Here is a 17,515-nt window from a genome sequence, read left to right as displayed (position 1 = left end):
GATCTTACCTCACTGCCTAGTTTTCAGGCAGGACAGCGAGAGATCCTGAGTGATAAGGTCAGGGGATCTTCAGTATGAGGTTGTACTTGAATGTCCCAACTTGTTTCATGGTCAGTCCCATCTAAGACTGCCATGGTGTAGGACATAGAATCTAGAGAATCAGAGCTGGATGGGGTCTGTTCTGCGAGTCCTGAGTATTATGTGTTAGCTTTGAGCTCCCATGTGCCCACTTGCTTCCCTTTCTTGGGTGGGTCTATGCTAGAAAAAGCTTGAAACTAAGGCATGGATCTTATCTTCTTGGCTCCAAGATAGCACTCTACCATTTGAATCATAGCTCCACTTCCAGCTTTTTTGGGTGTTTAATTGGAGATAAAGAGTTCTCACGGGCCTTGCTGCTAAGTGGCATCCAACTGCAGTCCTCAGATTTCATTCTCCTGGGGGAAGAGGATGACAGGAATGGAAGTTTGTTTGGCTGGGTGCCAGTAGCTCATGGCTGTTATCCTAGGTACTCAGGAAGTGAGATCTGAGGATCACGGGTCAAAGCTAGCCAGATCAGGAAAGACCCTGAGACTCTTATCTAAAAGGAATTGGCAGAAAACCAGAAGTTGTGCTGTGGCTCAAGCAATTGAGTGCTTGCGCTTGCCTTAAGCTGAAATGCTCAGGGACAGCAACCAGGCCCAGAGTTCAAGCCCCACAATATAAAAAAGAAAGAAAGTAAGACATCTTTGCCTGCAAATGATGGTGGAAGTGTGGGGGTGTGGGGAGGGTGCTGTGTTTGGGAGACCAGGTGCTGGACTCACTGTAAAGATATTTGTAAGAACTCCCCAAGTTTGCCCCAGTTTGAAGCCACAGCTTCAAGAGGACGTGTCCTGTGGCAGGCAGGGAGTGGGCGAAGGGGTGCAGATGTGATTGTTTTGTCTTTATTTTCTCCATTGAAGGATAGATTTGGATGCTGGGTATCAAAATCTGAAGTGAAGGGTTGCAAAAAGTTTGTGGACTGACGAGATGGGTTTCCTCTGTGTATATGAAGGTGGCTGAAACCAGAAGCCACCCATGGCTCACAACTCCCATCCTAGCTACTCAGAAGGCTGAGATGTGAGGACCGTGGTTACAAGTCAGCTTGGGCAGAATAGTCTGTGAGACTTGATGATAGACCACTAGAGAACAGGAAGTGTTGCTTTGGCTCAAGTGGGAGAGTGCTCACCTTCAGCTGAATTGCTGAGGGACAGCACCTTGGCCCAGAGTTCAAACACCTTGACCAACAACAAAAAAGAGGTGACTAAGTTTTCCACATAGCAGTGTGCATGATAGGAAATGTCATACTGGTCTATGAGACATTCCAGATACATGTGCGGCTCAATGTTTTGTCTACAGTGGGCCTGATGTTGGTACTGCCACCTTCTAGTGGGTGGGATCTGATCCTAATTGAGGGAGTTCATGTTACTGTTCTCAGGGACTGTAGAATCCTTGGGCTATCTTGTGTGTGTTTGTGTGTGTGTGTGTGTCTGTCTGTCTGTCTGACTGTGTCTGTGATTGTGTGTGTTTGGAGGTAGAAGAACTGGGCCTTGAACTCAAGGCTTAGGTGCTGTCCCTGAGATATCTTGCTCAAAGCTAGAGCTCTGACACTTGAGCCACAGATCCACTTGTGGTTATTTGGTGGTTCAGTGTAGATAGGAGCTTCACAAACTTTCCTGAGTGGCTGGCTTTGAACAGTGGTCCTCAGAACTCAGCCTCCTGAATAACTAGGATGACAGACAGGAGCCACCCATGATGGCTGTGTGTGTGTGTGTGTGTGTGTGTGTGTGTGTGTGTGTGTGTGTGTGTGTGTGTGTGTGTGTGTGTGTAGAAGTTGGTTGTTACAAGGAGTGCTGGACCCTTTGGTAACTTCTAACCGCTGTCTTTAGGGGGGTGCATGGACTTTGTGGCTGAGGTCTGGGGGCTTGGAAGGGTGAGATGTTTGAAGGGGACTCAGCACCTTTAAATTATAAAAACAAGGGACCTTTGTGATCTGGAACTGTCTACTCTCTTGGGCCTGGTTGGTGGCAGAGGGAGCACGGGAGGACCTGGGGGTGGGGCCCTTACGGGTTGGCTCCCCAGGGGGACAGAGAGCATGGTTAGCACTTATTAAGGCTGTGAGCCCTGTTAGTATGGACCTTATTGGCATGGGTCAGACTCTGGGTCATCTCATCATGACGTCTGATGGGCAAGGCCAACCCTACTTTAAATCTTGACCTGTGATCTTCAGATCTCAGCATCCTGAGTAGGTAGCAGTATAGACATGAGCGTCTAGCACCAGGTCTCAGATTTTTTTGGTATATTAAGGTTTGAACTCAAGAGCTTAGGTTTTCCAATCAGGTCTTGTTCCATGGGAGCCAAGCCTTTCTGTCTTGGGCATTTCTGAGATAGAGACTCCATATATGTTCAGGCTTGGCTGGATCATGGTACTCCTGTGACAGGCAGGTGTCACCATGCCTGTCCTCTGTAGTTGGGATGGTAGATATGTAGCGCCATGCTCATTCATCGGTTTAGATTACTGTCCCAAACTCTTAGTCCACAGCAGCCGATTTTTGACCACAGTTGAAGCTCTGCGTTCAGCCTGGAACCATTGGTCCTCAGTCTCCTCACAGGACAGTTGTGAGGAAACAAGGGATCAATACAAGGGGAAATCTAGGGCAGGGCCAGGCATAGAGACAACGGTCATCAGATAAGTTTCTTGGCAATTCTGTGAGCATATAACAAGAAGATACCTGGAAAGGACTCAGAAGGGGCCTGCTATTTATTAGGCTAAAGGTATGGGATTATGAAACAAAACATGGCTCTCTTTCATCCTTACCCTATCCTCATGAGGAAGGGGATCCTTCACTGTTCAGCTTTGCAGCTGGGACAAATGAGGCACGGAAAAGCTGGGTGACCTACTCATGACCCCCAGGAGACAGGAAGCTTGGCCTGACTTCTTGCCCATGCTCCCTAGGACAATGGGTGCTATTCAGTCCATTTCATGTGGTGGGAAGTCCACTTATTGTCAGTCGTGGGGCTTGAACTCTGGGCCTGGGCACTGTCCACAAGCTGCTCAGATCAAGCTTAGGGCTCTACCACTTGAGCCATAACACCACTTCTGGTTTTCTGGTGGTTCTTTGGAGATAAGCATCTTACAGACATTCCTGCCTCGGCTGGCTATGAACCATGATCCTCATATCTCGATGTGTAGTTTCCATTGTAGGCCTGTGCCAACGGCAGCCTGATTAAGTGTAATTCTCTCCCTCTCTCTCTCTCTCTCTCTCTCTCTCTCTCTCTCTCTCTCTCTCTCTCTCTCTCTCTCTCTCTCTCTCTCTCTCTCTCTCTCTCTCTCTCTCTCTCTCTGTCTCTCTCTCAGTAACTTGTTGAATTTGTCCTGGAGGAGTTGGCTCAGTGTTCCCATGTGGCTGGGACCCAAGGTGACCCTCTCATTCTGGAGGTAGGCTGTGTGTCAGGATCATTCCCAATTGGACTGTGGAACTAGCTCCCTTAGGTAAGCCCCTCTGTGCCCGGGGTAGACTGTGATGGTTACTCATTGTCAGTCTGTCTGGTGAGTCTTTCCCCACTACCCTCTGCTAAGACAGTTAAAGCAAAGTGGATGAGGAGGCATCGCATTGTCCAAATGCACAGCACTATCCTGAGCCTCTGATCCTCACTGTCACCTATCTGGCCAGACCCTGATTATAAGAAACTGAATTCACTCTGTCTACTTCATGTTGCTGCAGTGTGTCATTTCAGGGAGTAGAGTCAGTGTGCAGAGGAAAGACCCCAGGTCTGACACCTCCTGGGGGACATTTGTTCTATGACAGCGTGAAGTCATTGCTGTGGATATGGAGGAAGCCGGCATCAGACTGAGCCAGAACAATGCTCAAAGGTAGGTAGGCGGTTGAAGAATCAAACCCACACAGTTCTGCTTCCAACTCACAAAAAGGAGGATGCAGTGCAGGTAGCCCAGCACTGGATCTAGGGGACTATGAATGGATGGTGGCAGTCAGGTACTGTGGAGCACATGGGCAGCAAGGATGGCGCTGAGAGGCGGTTGTGTGGGCAGAGCCTAATTTACTGTACAGCACATGGGCAGCCAAGATGGCGCTGGGAGAGAGTAGAGTGGGCAGAGCCCAATTGACCTGCCGATCAGTGCCTAACCAGCCCGTGAAGGATCAGGTGAATGATAGGGTGTGACCTTGACAGTGATTGGTTCCTCTTCCTCCCTTACCATGCCACCAGCCCTTTATGTATTTAAAAGGGGCTGCTCTCTGTTAATAAACGAGTTTTTTACCTGCTGGATTTGGCTCCCCGCTGTGTCTGATTGTCTCCTGGGCTGAGGGAGGCTGGGGAACAGGTGAGTGCCGCACTTACCTTTCCTTTCCTCGGACCCCGTCCGTCCGTCTTTTGTTCGGACAAAGACCCAACAAGGTGCCAGTGGCTGTCGCCTGTCATCCGGCCTATTCCGGAGGCTGAGTTCTGATGGTTGTGACTCAGAGCCAGCCCAGGCAGGAAGGTCTGCGAGATTCTTATCTCCCATAAACGACCTCCTTCACCCCACCCTGAAAAAAGCCAGTTTTGGTGCTGTGGATCAAGTTATAGAGCCTCAGCCTTGAGTAAAAGAAGCTCAGGGATGAAACCGAGTCCCTGAATCCAAGACCTGGGACTCACAAAAAAAAATGAATAGTGGACATTTGTTTTCTTACTACCAAAAAGGAAGGATACATTTTTTCTCTGGTACTTGTAGCCAAAGGTAAGGGGCTTCCCTTGATGTTCCTCTAAATCTCTCCTTCTCTCTACTATCTCTCCTGGCTTCAGTTGCAGGATAGAATTCAGATCATCCCACTTGATGTGACCTTAAGTACCCTCCCCTACCCACCTTTCTTGGGGTGGGGATCCTGGAGGTACTCACCTCTGGGTGAAAGAAGCACCAGAAAGATGGGGGTAGGTATCCCTGAAACTCATACACACACACACACACACACACACACACACACACACACACACACACACACTCACTCACCTAGGCCAACTCTGACTAGCCTTTTCCAAAGATATTTTATCTCCTTGGGTTAACTGACCTAGGAGAGGAACATGATCCTCTATAAATGACTATTTTAACTAGGGCTTGTTAGTTGACATGAGATAAACAGAAGCTCAAAGGAAAGGTTCTGGAGCCTGTCTGGCTCAGGCTCACACTTGACATCCTGGCTCCTCAGTAGGCAGAGATCTGAGAATCAAAGATCGAAGCCAGCCATAAGCTGGCAAGGTTATAAGACTTCTATGCATGGTACCACCAAAAATCCAGACGTGGAGCTGTGGTTCAAGTGGTAGAGTAGCAGCCTTGAACATGAAAACTCAGAGAGACAGCTCCCAGATCCTCAGTTCAAACCCACACAAGACTAAGATCTGGAACCAACCCAGATGCCCCTCAGTAGATGAATGGATCAAGAAAATGTGGTATATATACACAATGGAATTCTATGCCTCCATCAGAAAGAATGACATTGCCCCATTTGTTAGGAAATGGAAAAAATTATATTAAGTGAAGTAAGCCAGGCCCAAAGAAACATAGGTCCCATGATTTCCCTTATTTGCAATATCTAGTATATGTATGAGTCAAGCAGAAAAGGTCAGATAATGTGATGTCAGGAAAATGAACCCTTAGATATGTAATTTAATGTTTTATTTCTTTCATGCATGTGTTTCTAACGCATTTATAAGATTATCTCTTTGTTGCTTTGTATGTCCCTCCCCCACAGTATAACCCCTGCTTTCACTATATTTGATGTCAGTATAACTTGTGGAGGAGATGGGGAAAAACCAGTTTTTTAAGGATACAGGCGGACCTGTTGCAACAATGAGAAGTACAAGTTGTCATGTCCAAAACGAGCTTTACAACGTCGGTGCAGGGGGGGGGAGGGGGGCAGGAGAAGGATTGGGATTGGGGGGGAGGGAGGAGGCTGGGAAGTGATGTGAAGGGTAAACAAAGGAGGAGGCTGCAATGCTTGGTAAGAAATGTACGCATTATCCTGCCCATGCAATTGTAACCCCTCTGTACAGTATGTTCACAAATAAAATTAAATTAAATTTAAAAAAAACCCACACAAGAAATGGCCCCATTTGTTGCCCCTAGACTGCCTGGGCCTCAAGTGCCCTCTCACAGAGTGTGATTCCGCACTGATCCCTGGGTAGTGTATCAGAGCCTTCAGAAATTGGGTGGTGAAAGCAAGGCCTTCGCCTTTGTCCGCTCTCAACCTCACCAGCTTGAGGCAGAGCATGACAAAGCCAAAAGCCTGCAGAGTGGAGAAGATCCCCCTCTGCCAAGGTGATTAGAGAGGGCTTTTTAGAGGCAGCACTTGAAAGGAGGTCTTGCTTAAGAAGGAGGATGGGACAGGAAGCACAGAGAGAAAAGATGCCATAGATAAAGGACAACATAGCAGAGCGTGTTCTTTTCCAGACAAGGCTGCTGGTTAGATACTCGGTAAAGATGTGCCAGACTGTCCCGAGTCAGGCCTAAGGGGTCACAGAAGAACAGCCATCCAATATTGGGATTTTGTCTTAGCAGTAGTGGGCTCACCTAGCACACAGGAAACCCTGGGTTCGATTCCTAGGTCCCACATACACAGAAAAAGCCAGAAGTGGTACTGTGGCTCTGGTGGAAGAGTGCTCACATCAAGCAAAAGAAGCTCAGGGACAGCGCCTGGACCCTGAGTTCAAGCCCCAGCTCTGTCAAGGTAAAACTTCACTCCAAGGGACCTGGGTGACAGGTGGATGGTGTGCACTGTAGCACTTAGTAGATCCATTCATGCTTTGTGTCTCCTTCTTTGACAGAGGGGATCTGGACACTCTTTCTGCCCTGGGCACCCCTGGACCCAGTTATCAGCAACTTTCCAACGTCTTCCACTGGGACATGGAGCAGCTGGCCCCAGAAATTCTCAGATACCGGTTGGGTGTGACGGGGGGGGGTGTGATACAGGGCAGGCCTAAGAAGTCCTAGTAGGTCTGATCTCGCCAGACATCCAGGCCATCCAGAGGAAGTGGATGGGAGCTTAGAAAGGGTTAGTGATGTGATAGGGCCCCTTTTATGCCCATGGTCCTTCCCAGATTCTGAGCCTCCCTTTGCTGTCCCTGAGGGAGGTAGAGGAGAGTCTAGGTGGTAGTGTCTAGAGGAAGACTAGATGGAAATTGTAAAGAATGAGACATCATAGGCCAAGCACTGATGGCTCATGCCTTTCATCCTGGCTGAGATCCAGAGGGTCTTGTTTCCCCGCACAAGGAGGAAATTCTGATGAGATTCTCATCTCCAATCTCCAACTTGAAATGGTGCCATGACTCAAGTGGTAGAGCACTGGCTTTGAGCAAATTCATCATCTAGGACAGTACCCAAGCCCTGAGTTCAAGCCCCTCATCCAAAAAAACAAGAAAGAAAGACACCCCTTGTTTGCCAGAGATGGTGAAGGAGTGGGGTTGCTGTTGTTGGGACACCAGGTTCTGGCCTCAGTGTACAGCCATTTCTAAGAACTCCCCACGTTTGCCCAAGTGTAAAGTTACAGCAGGCTGGGCGTTGTCTTACCAAGATCTCCAGAGGTTGTGGCCTATCTTAGGCAGGGAGTGGGAGAATGGGAGTAGGGTTGGAGGGCAGTGTCGATTATATTCTCTCCAACAAAGGAAGAATGGCTTTGGATACTAGTTTCAAAGTCTGAAAGTGAAGGTTTGCATGTGCTTTATGGCCTGACATTTTGGATTTCCCCTGGTTGTAAGAAGGTGGCTGAAACCGGGCACTGCCAGTGTCTCACAACTGTCATCCTATCTACTCAGGAGGCTGAGATCTGAGGATCACAGTTCAAAGCCAGCTTGGGTAGGAAAGTCTGTGAGATGTTAACTCAAGGGAAGCACTAGAAAACTGGAATTGGTGCTATGGCTATAGTGGTAGAACGCACACCTTCAACTGAAGAGCTGAGGGATAGCACGCAGGCACGCAGTTCAAACCCCATGACTGACAACCAAAATGCTGTGGCTGAGTTTTCTTCATCGTGGGGTGTACAGTAGGAAATGCCATGCTGTTTTATGAGCCATTCCAGATGTGTGAGAGGCTCTGAATTTTGTCAACATTTGGCCTGATGATGGTAGTGCCATCTTCTTGGAGTTTGGGATGTTCAGTTTCTCAGGGACTGCTGAGTCCTGGGGCTACCCATGTGTGTGTTTGTGTGTGTGTGTGTGTGTGTGTGTGTGTGTGTGTGTGTGTGTGTGTGTGTTTCTATGTGTGTGTATTTTTCCCTGATCATTCTCTACCCACTTCCTGGGTGCTTGTCTGCCTCTTCCTAACCTTGGATGGAGCCCTTCCTCAATAGCAACCTTGTCTTTAGTCCCCTATCATGGTCTACAATGAGTCCCAAATTGCCAGAGACCTGCATATTCCATCTTTTCCTTGGGACACAAGTCTGGCTGTCCATATCTTTGTCCTCATCCAGGGGATTTTGGGTCCTCACGGCTGGCTGGCATATGTTCTCTCCTGCCTCTGGGGGCCAGGGTGACTCATGCTCTGTCCTGTCTTTTTCTCAGCTGGGACCCTGGCTGCATTTCCCACTCCCAGCAGGCTGGCAGTGGTGTGGGGGAAGGGTGGTTGCCAGTGGCTCTGGCCAACTCGACCTTGATAGCAGACTGAAGGCTCCCCAAACAAGGATAATATGGGGCTACATGAGAGGTGAGGCCAAGGTGGCTTGGATGTATTGTTCGATGTCTAGGAAATGTCAACATACCTTATTGTAGGCAAATATATCTTCTGGCAACAGCTGGGCCTCTCAGGTACTTCTAGACAATTCTGGATTCCCAGAATACAGAGGCATATAATTTAGATTCCAGGACCAGGGAATTGGGGGATGAGAGACTGGTATAGCCAGTACCTCAATGTTCTGGGGCATTAGTTTTGCCCTGGATGAGCTGAGCTACAATTGGAGGGCAGTCCTGAGTCATAGTCACAGTAAACTCTCAAGCCAGATCAAGTGGTTTCTCCCTAAGTCCTTCTTGGGCTGAGGGGTTTGGGCCATGGCAGTAAGTTCTATGGAACCTGCCCCTCGATCTCAACATGGGGCTACAGGATCAAGTGAAGGACACTAGGGTTGCTCTTTGGTAGTCAGCCCATGATTCCAGACCTTCATCTGCTCCTCTTCCCCAAGCACTGATAAGGAAAGCAGGGCAATGAGCCCTCGGACTCCTAGGATAGTGACTGCTACAAGCAGCAGCCAGTTGGCTGTGCATTCCTGAGCCTACAAAACTTTCATGATCACAACTCAACACCTGCCCAAGGTCTGAGTGATAAATTAGCACTCTTGTGATACTCATGTGATTGGCATTATCTGGTGTGACATCTTACAGCTCCTGCCCCTCCTGGCCCAGAACTGTGGTCTGAGATAGTGATTTACTGCTCTCATCCACATTGCACCCATGACAGATGCCATTCTGATGATCTTCATGCCCCACGGCTGGATACTTCTCTGCTACTGTGTCATGCTCTGTAGGCAATGTCCTCCAAACAGGCTGCTATCAAGACTTGTAGGACACTTAGACATTAGGAGACCCTCAGGAACCCACTGGAAAGAACTCTGCCTAGAGCTACAGAGTAAGGTCTAAGCAAGCCAGGTGTTGTTCATGGGGCTTGAACTTTGGGCCTGGGTGCTGTCCCCCAGCTCTTCACCTTACCACTTGAGCCACAGAGCAACTTCGGGTTTTCTGTAGGTTCCTTGGATATCTGAGTCTCCCAGACTTTCCTGCCTGGGCTGGCTTTGAAACGTGATCCTCACATCTCAGCCTCCTGAGGAGCTAGGAGGACAGGCTGAGCCACCTGTGCCTGGTGATCTGGCCTTACACCACAGTGGACTAGGAGCTCCTGAAAGCTTTTCTTTAATTTTCCTGTGCTAGTATTGGGGTTTGAACTCAGGGTCTTGGCTCTGGTCTCTTTTTTCCTTCAAGGTTACCACTTTACCATTTGTGCCACATCTCTATTTCTGGATTTTGGTAGTTAATCGGCAAGAAGAGTCTCATTAACTTTCCTCTCCAGAGCTGGCATGACCCTCGATCTTTATCTCAGTCTCCTGAGTAGTTAGGATTTACAGGGGTTGAGCCACTGGTGGCATTGGGCTAGAAGCTTTTCTAAAGCAAGAGTTCTTCCCTGCATTTGCCCTGACTCCTCCATGCAAAGGAGGCCTGAGGGTCAGGAGCTGGGAAAACAGGTTTCCAACCACAGGAAATGGCTTTGGGTCCCTGGCGAAAAGCCAAGCTAAGCTTCCCCCTGGGCACCATTCTAGGACCCCATCTTCTGCCCTATGACTCAAGTCAACGTTGACCCAGCCTTGAATTTCCTGCCAGACATTTCTGAAGCCATAAAACCTTCATACCACTCACACCACCTGATCTACAGCACATCTCAGGATCTTTGCCCATGCTATACCTTCTGCCTGAGGCTCTCTGTCTTGTACCCACATATTAGAACTACTGTGGAATTTTGGCACTAGCTATATCACTTCCTGGAGCAAATCTTTCCTTCCCTTCTCCATCTTTTTTTTTTTAATATTGAGTTGCTAGAGATGGAACTTGTGCAGGCTGACTGGCAAATGCTCTATATTGGTGTGTGTGTGTTTGTTTGTGTGTGTGTGTGTGTTTGTGTTTGCGTGTGTGTGTGTGTGTGTGTGTGTGTGTGTGCCAGTCCTGGGGTTTGAATTCAGGGCCTGGATGCTATCCTATCCTTGAGGTTTTGTGCTCCATGCTAGCACTCTTCTACTTGAACCACAGCTCTACTTCTGGCTTTTGGGGTGTTTAATTGGAGAAAAGTGTCTCATATTGACTTTCCTGCTTGCAGTTGGAATCTTCGGATCTCATCCTCCTGAGTAGATTACAGGGGTGAGCCTCCAGAAGTTCCAGAATAATATATCTCACCAGGCTCAATTTTTTTGCCAGACTTGGGCTTGAACTCAAAGCTCATACTTGGGATGGACATTAAATATGTGAAGACTGGGACAAATGCTTCCATTCAATTATGTATCATGTTTCAACACTTAATAAAACGTTAATTAAAATGGGTCAATGCCCTAAATTATTATGTATAATTTTATAATAGATGTGCAAAATATAATATTATGTGTATAATAATACTAAATACCATAATGAATAAATGAATCAAAGAAAATACAATATAAAATCAATAATAAAATTCATAATATGAAATTAACATGCATATATATGTATATATCATGTATTACACATGTATAGAAATATTTCTTCCATTGCAGGACCTTCATTCAGGCCCTGAGAACACTAGCCTGAATTTCTTTTCCTCAAGGACAGTGAGCTTCGCATTCACCCATGTTGCAAAAGAGTTACCTGGATGGTGAGCTCAAAAACTAGCAAAGGCAGAAATACTGACCCTAGTTCCAAGAGAGTAACTTAATTTTTTTGATGGAAGCAGTTATGTTTATTCAGTTCCATACTGGACATTTAAAAAAAGCAGTGTAGAGTTTTGTACAGCTATTCAAACGTCCTTCCCTTATCTCCAAAGTGCTTCTCTGAAAACCATATTGTTTCTCTTTTTTGTGTATATTTTTTATTGTAAAAATGCTCTACAGAGGGGTTAGAGTTCCAGGAGCAAGGTAATGAGTACATTTCTTATTGAGCATTGTTTATTCCTCCTGTGTTTTTCCCCTACCATCCCTTCCCTCACATCTCCACAATTACCTCCCCCTGCCGAGGTCAGTGACTTAGTTTTTCATTTTTGGTTGGCACGGGGTTTGAACTCAAGTAATGGCAACTCTTCGCTCACATTGCTACAGATTTACCAAGACCCTGAGTTAAAATTGCAGGCTAGAAAAGAAAACTGGCAGAAATTCCAAACCAGAGAGCTTTATTTTTTTAATTTAGTGAAATAATTAATTTATATATAAATTGGTTTTTTTTGACCAAGCATGGGGTTTGAACTATTTAGTGGAAATTCTACTTCAGGTTGGATCTCCCTTTGCTGGTGTGCAGTCTCTGTTTCCATAGCCCATCCTGGGATCCTGGGCCCAAAGGTCTTTCAGGAAGAAAAAATCATTGGAAAACACAAAAAGTGGTGACCTGCAGAGAGCTGGGGTTTTACGATTTTTTTCTTTGGACAGTGACCATCCTGTGTCTGAATGACAAAGCTGCAATATGGACTTGAGCTGCCATTGCTTGTGGCTGGTGGGCTATCAGTGAAGCCATAGTCTAATTTTTCAACATAGGCCCTGGGTTCAAATCGCATTCCTGACATCAATCACAGGAGAATACAAGGGACTCATTCCTATTCCTATTCATAGGAATACTGATTGAAAGAGTATTTTATACATCGATCTACACTAAAATTGGATGCAATAATCCTAGAATGCTGATTGAGCATAATTAATAGTTTATTAAGCATGAAAAGAATAATATTTCTTCAATTGGGGTATAATAAATACCTAAGAGTTGGTAGGAACATAGTAGGTGTTATTCTATCATAGATGACTATGGAACTCTTTACATATATATATATATATATATATATATATATATATATGTATATATGTATATATGTATATATGTATATTTGTATACCTCTGTATACCTCTGTCTGCCTATCCATGTATCACTGTTTTGGCCAAACCTGTGGGTCGATCTCAGTGTCTGGGGATCACCTGACATCTTCATTGGCTAGAGGCTGCCATGCTCAAACTCACCCAATCATGAATTGGGCCTGCTAGGCACTAAGTTCAGATCCTGGCACTGCCAGGCATGATGGAGAACACATCTTACATCTGGATGGTATGTGACAGGATGTAAACAATGTAATAAATGGTATAGGTGTCATCAGAGTCAATAAAATAAATTCTAAATAAATGAATGAAACAAGAAATAAAATAAATAACCACACCAAACACAATATAGACTGAACATCTGTATGGAAATATAAATCCTATCTTTAAAATATATATAAAGAGGGCTCGGATGGTGGCTCAATGGTAAGGCGCTTGCCTTGCATGGATGAGGTCCTGGGCTCGATTCTTCAGCACCACATAAGCAGAGAAAAAAAGCCAGCAGTGGCGCCGTGGCTCAAGTGATACAGCGCTAGCCTTGAGGTGTAGAGCTGAAGGTCAGTGCCCAGGCCGAGAGTTCAGGCCCATGAATGGACTAAAATATGTATATATATACATAAGGAGTATCTTTTCAGGCCTGAGGCTTGAATTCAGCCCCTCTATGGAGAAGAAATGGCAGCAGATCCTGAGATACTCATTTCTGGACCTGGGATGAGTCATGGAATGTGATTGATCTCATCCTTGAATGAGTAGTTTGTGCATGATGCAAGTAGGAAATGATAGGCACCACTCATGGGGTATCGATTATTTGTAAAGAACAGTTGATGAAGCATGACAATAATCATCACAGTATGAAATGGAGGCATCAGGAAATATCCAAGAATCGGGAGTCACGCAGATTGGATTCCAACACAGGTTACCATCTCTCCTACTCTATTTTAATGTGTACTTATTTCCATATTACCTTCACCTTATGAATGGATGACTGTTGTGCTCCCCGCTGTCCCCTCGGGGGCGGAGGCTCAATCGCAGGTCCTTGGAACGGCCTAGCTCCTTCGTGGCTCAAAGGCTGGTGTGCTCATATGACCCCATTCACCGCTTGGTCCTGCTAGGTCCAGAATTCAGATTCCCCACCCTGCCAAAAAATTCATCTTGATGTCAGAAGTCAATCGTTGCACCTGTTTTCTGTCCTGTGCAAGTCCTGGATCTCAGTTAGGTCGGAGAAAGCATGGGCCACCCTGTGGCCATGGGAATAAGTTGTTATCCATGTCAGCCCAGTTATTCCTGTCATCATATACTCAGGAAAATACACAATACACCCATGAATAGCATACAAAATAAAGAGAATAACTACACTCAATGCACGATGCAGTCCACACACGGATGTGAATATACATCCCATGTTTCAATGATCATTGAGGACTATTTTGGCTTCCCTGGGGCTCGATCTCAGTTCCTGGGAAAGGCCCAGTACCTTAGTGGCTCACAGTCTGGTGTCATCACATGGACCCATTGGGCAGTTGGGCCTCCTAGGCCCAAAGTTCGAATCCCAGCACTGCCAAAAATTCACCTGATGTGAGAAGCCATTCGTTGCACCTGTTTTCCTGTACTGTGCAAGTTCTGGGGCTCAGCCAGGAAGGAGAATGTATATGCAACTCTATACTCATGGGAATAGGTTGTCATCCAGTTCACCGCAGTTATATTTGTCATCCTATACTCAAGGAAATACAAAATACATCAATGAATAACACACAAAACAAAGAGAATGACTACACCAAACGCAAGATGCCACCCACCCATGTTTGGAAATATAGATCCTCTATTTAATTATGAATTTATGACTATATTGGCCCCCACCAGGGCTCCATCTCAGGTCCCAGGAATGGCTTAGTTCCTTAGTGGCTCAAAGCCTGGTGAGCTCACCATGACACATTCACCAATTGGGCCTGCTAGGCTTTGAGTTCAAATTCCTGCACTACCAAAAGATTCATTCTGATGTGAGAAGCCTAATGTGGCACAGGTTTTCCTGTCCTGTGAATGTCCTGGGTCTCATTGAGGATGGAGAATGCTATACAGGCAACTCTTAGCCATGGGAATAGGTTGTCATCCATGTCAGCACAGTTATATCTGTCACCCCATATGCAATAAAATACAAAATACATCCTTGAAAAAGACACAAAATAGAAAGAATAACTACACTGAATGCAAGATGCATACCACACCTGCAGTTAAAGAGAAAGCCTATGTTTTAAAAGGTAGGCTTGTTATTTTGTCCAGTGCTGGGGCTTCAAATCAGGCCCTGCACCAGACCTGACATTCTACTCTTCAAAGATGGTGAGCTTCCCCTTCTCCCACAGTGCAACAGAGTTACCCAGACTTGAGCTAAAATCCCAGCAGTGACAAAAGATTCATCCTGATGTCAGAAGCCAGTCGTTATGCCTTTTATCCTCTCCTTTGAAAGTCCTGCGTCACAAATATGATGGAGAATATGATAGACAACCCTGTAACTATCAGAACAGGTTATCATCTATGTCAGCACAGTTATACTTGACACCATATTTATTAAAATACACAATACCTCCATGAATTAGAGACAAAAAAAGGAGAATAATTGCACTGAACACAAGATGCTGTCCAAACATGTATGTCAACATATGTTTAAATTATGAATTTATGACTATAGTGGACCACCCTGGGGATAAATGTCAGATTCTGGGAATGGCCATACTCCTTAGTTGCTCACAGGTTCAGATGATCACCTTGACTGATTGGCTGAGTCCTGAGGAAGAGACTTGAGGTGACTTTGGAGTATAGTAGAAAATTGATGCTCCCACCCCACCTGACCCCTCCCCTCCCTTCACGCAGTGCCAGGTTTCAAACCTCAATCAATGTCTAGCTGCCAGCCGGCCTAAATCCCAGACCTGGTCCCTGCCCCTAGTCTTCTGCTCTGGGCCCATGTGTCCGCGATGCTGCCACCATCGCTGCTGCCCCAATTGGAGCAGTTGCGAACAGCTTCTCCCAGCAGCACAGGTGAGTGGCTGCCCCAACACCAACCTACCTTGGGTCAAACACCCCTCTGGAGGCACCATGACCCCTTTGGGTGTTTCCTCTCCCTGGCTCTGATGAGCCACCTTTCTGTCTTGAGCATTTCTGAGATAGAAACTAAATATGATCAGGCTGGGCTGGATCACGGTCCTCCTGTGAAAGATATGCTCCACCAGGCCTGGTCCTCTCTAATTGGGATGATAGACATGTGGTGTCATGCTCAGTCATAGGTGTAGATGGATTATCCCAAACTCAGTCCACAGCAACAGATTCTTGACCACACGTGATGCTCTTTGTAGGGCCTCAATCATTGGACCTGTCTCCTCACAGGACAGTTGTGAGGCAACAAGGGATTTATACAGAGAGATCTCTGTGGAATGGCTAGGCAGAGAGGGAGCGACCTTTAGATAAGGTTTTGGCAATTCTGTGAGCATATGACAGGAAGATACCAGAAAGGGCTCAGGTGGGGCTTGTTATTAATAGTGCAACAGGTGTGGGATTATGAACCGAAACATGGCTCTTTCATTATTACCCTATCCCAATGAGGAAGGGGATATTTCACTTTGTTCAATTTTGCAGCTGGGGAAACCGAGGCACAGAGAAGCCAGGTGACCTACTTATGACCTCAAATTCACAGGAAGCTCGGCCTGACTTCTCTACCATGCTCCCTAGGACAATGGGTGCTGTTCAGTCCACTTCTTGTGGTGAGAAGTCCACTTCTTTTCAGTCGTTTGAAATCTAGGTTTGGGCACTGTTCCCGAGCTCCTCAGCTCAACGCTAGCGCTCTATCACTTGAGATCACAGTGCCACTTCCAGTTTTCTGGTGGTTCTTTGGAGATAAGATTCTCACAGACGTTCCTGCCTGGGCTGTCTATGAACCATGATCCTCATATCTCAGCCTCCTGTGTAGTTAGGATTAGAGTTTTATGCCACTGGCACCCGATTTAAGTGTAATTCTGATTTCTCTCTCTCTCTTTCTCTCAGGAACTGGTTGAATGGGTGCTGTAGGAGGTGGCACAACGTCCCCAGGTGGCTGGAACCCAAGATGGCTCACTCATTCTGGAGGTAGGCTGTGGGTCAGGAGCTGTCTCATTCAGCGTGTTGATCTCCATGAGGTAAACCCTCTGTGCCATTGAGAGACTGTGAGGGTTATTCATTGTCCATCTTGCCTTACTGGATTTATTTTATTGTATTCTTTTCTACATTATTTTCTATCACCTGGACAATACTATGGTACATAGTTACTGAATGAAAATGTGATGTCAACTTAAGAAAGTCATTCAGGGCTCTGGGAATGTGGCTTCATGATACGGTGATTGCCTAGCATGCATGAAACCATGAGTTCAATTCCTCAGTACCACATAAACAGAAAAACATTGGAAGTGGTGCTGTGCCTCAAGTGGTACAGTGATAGCCTTGAGCAAAAAAAAACAAAAAAAATCCCAAAGCAAAACCAAACCAAAAAACATTTAATTAGTAAATGCAAAATAAAGAACCCATACTTGGAATATATTATTGCTCATGCCTACTGACACCTGACAATAGTCCCTAATTCATGAACTTTACTTATATTAGGATATTGTGTTGAAAAAAAAGTTTTGTTCATTAGGTCACAGCAATTAATGTCTTGAATATACTTAGATGTCAGGTGAAGATTAATTCTGGAAATTCAAAGATTCCAGGTTTTTGAATTGTCACTGCTAATCACAATGAGAAGTGTAGTCTAAGTGAGATTTGGAAATATTTTTGGTCATTCATTTCACCAAAACAGCAGAGGCAAATTATCAGTTGTGAAAGAAGAGAAGGAATAATTCCAGAGTTAAGTAATAAGTGGTAATAAGTAAGGTATACCAGAAACTGTTTTAGAGAACCATTTTTGGATATTG

This window comes from Dipodomys merriami, unplaced genomic scaffold (assembly GCF_024711535.1).
Source record: "Dipodomys merriami isolate MVZ:Mamm:240054 unplaced genomic scaffold, mDipMer1.0.p SCAF_287, whole genome shotgun sequence".
Lineage (NCBI taxonomy): Eukaryota > Metazoa > Chordata > Mammalia > Rodentia > Heteromyidae > Dipodomys > Dipodomys merriami.
Note: the sequence above shows the minus strand (reverse complement) of the source record.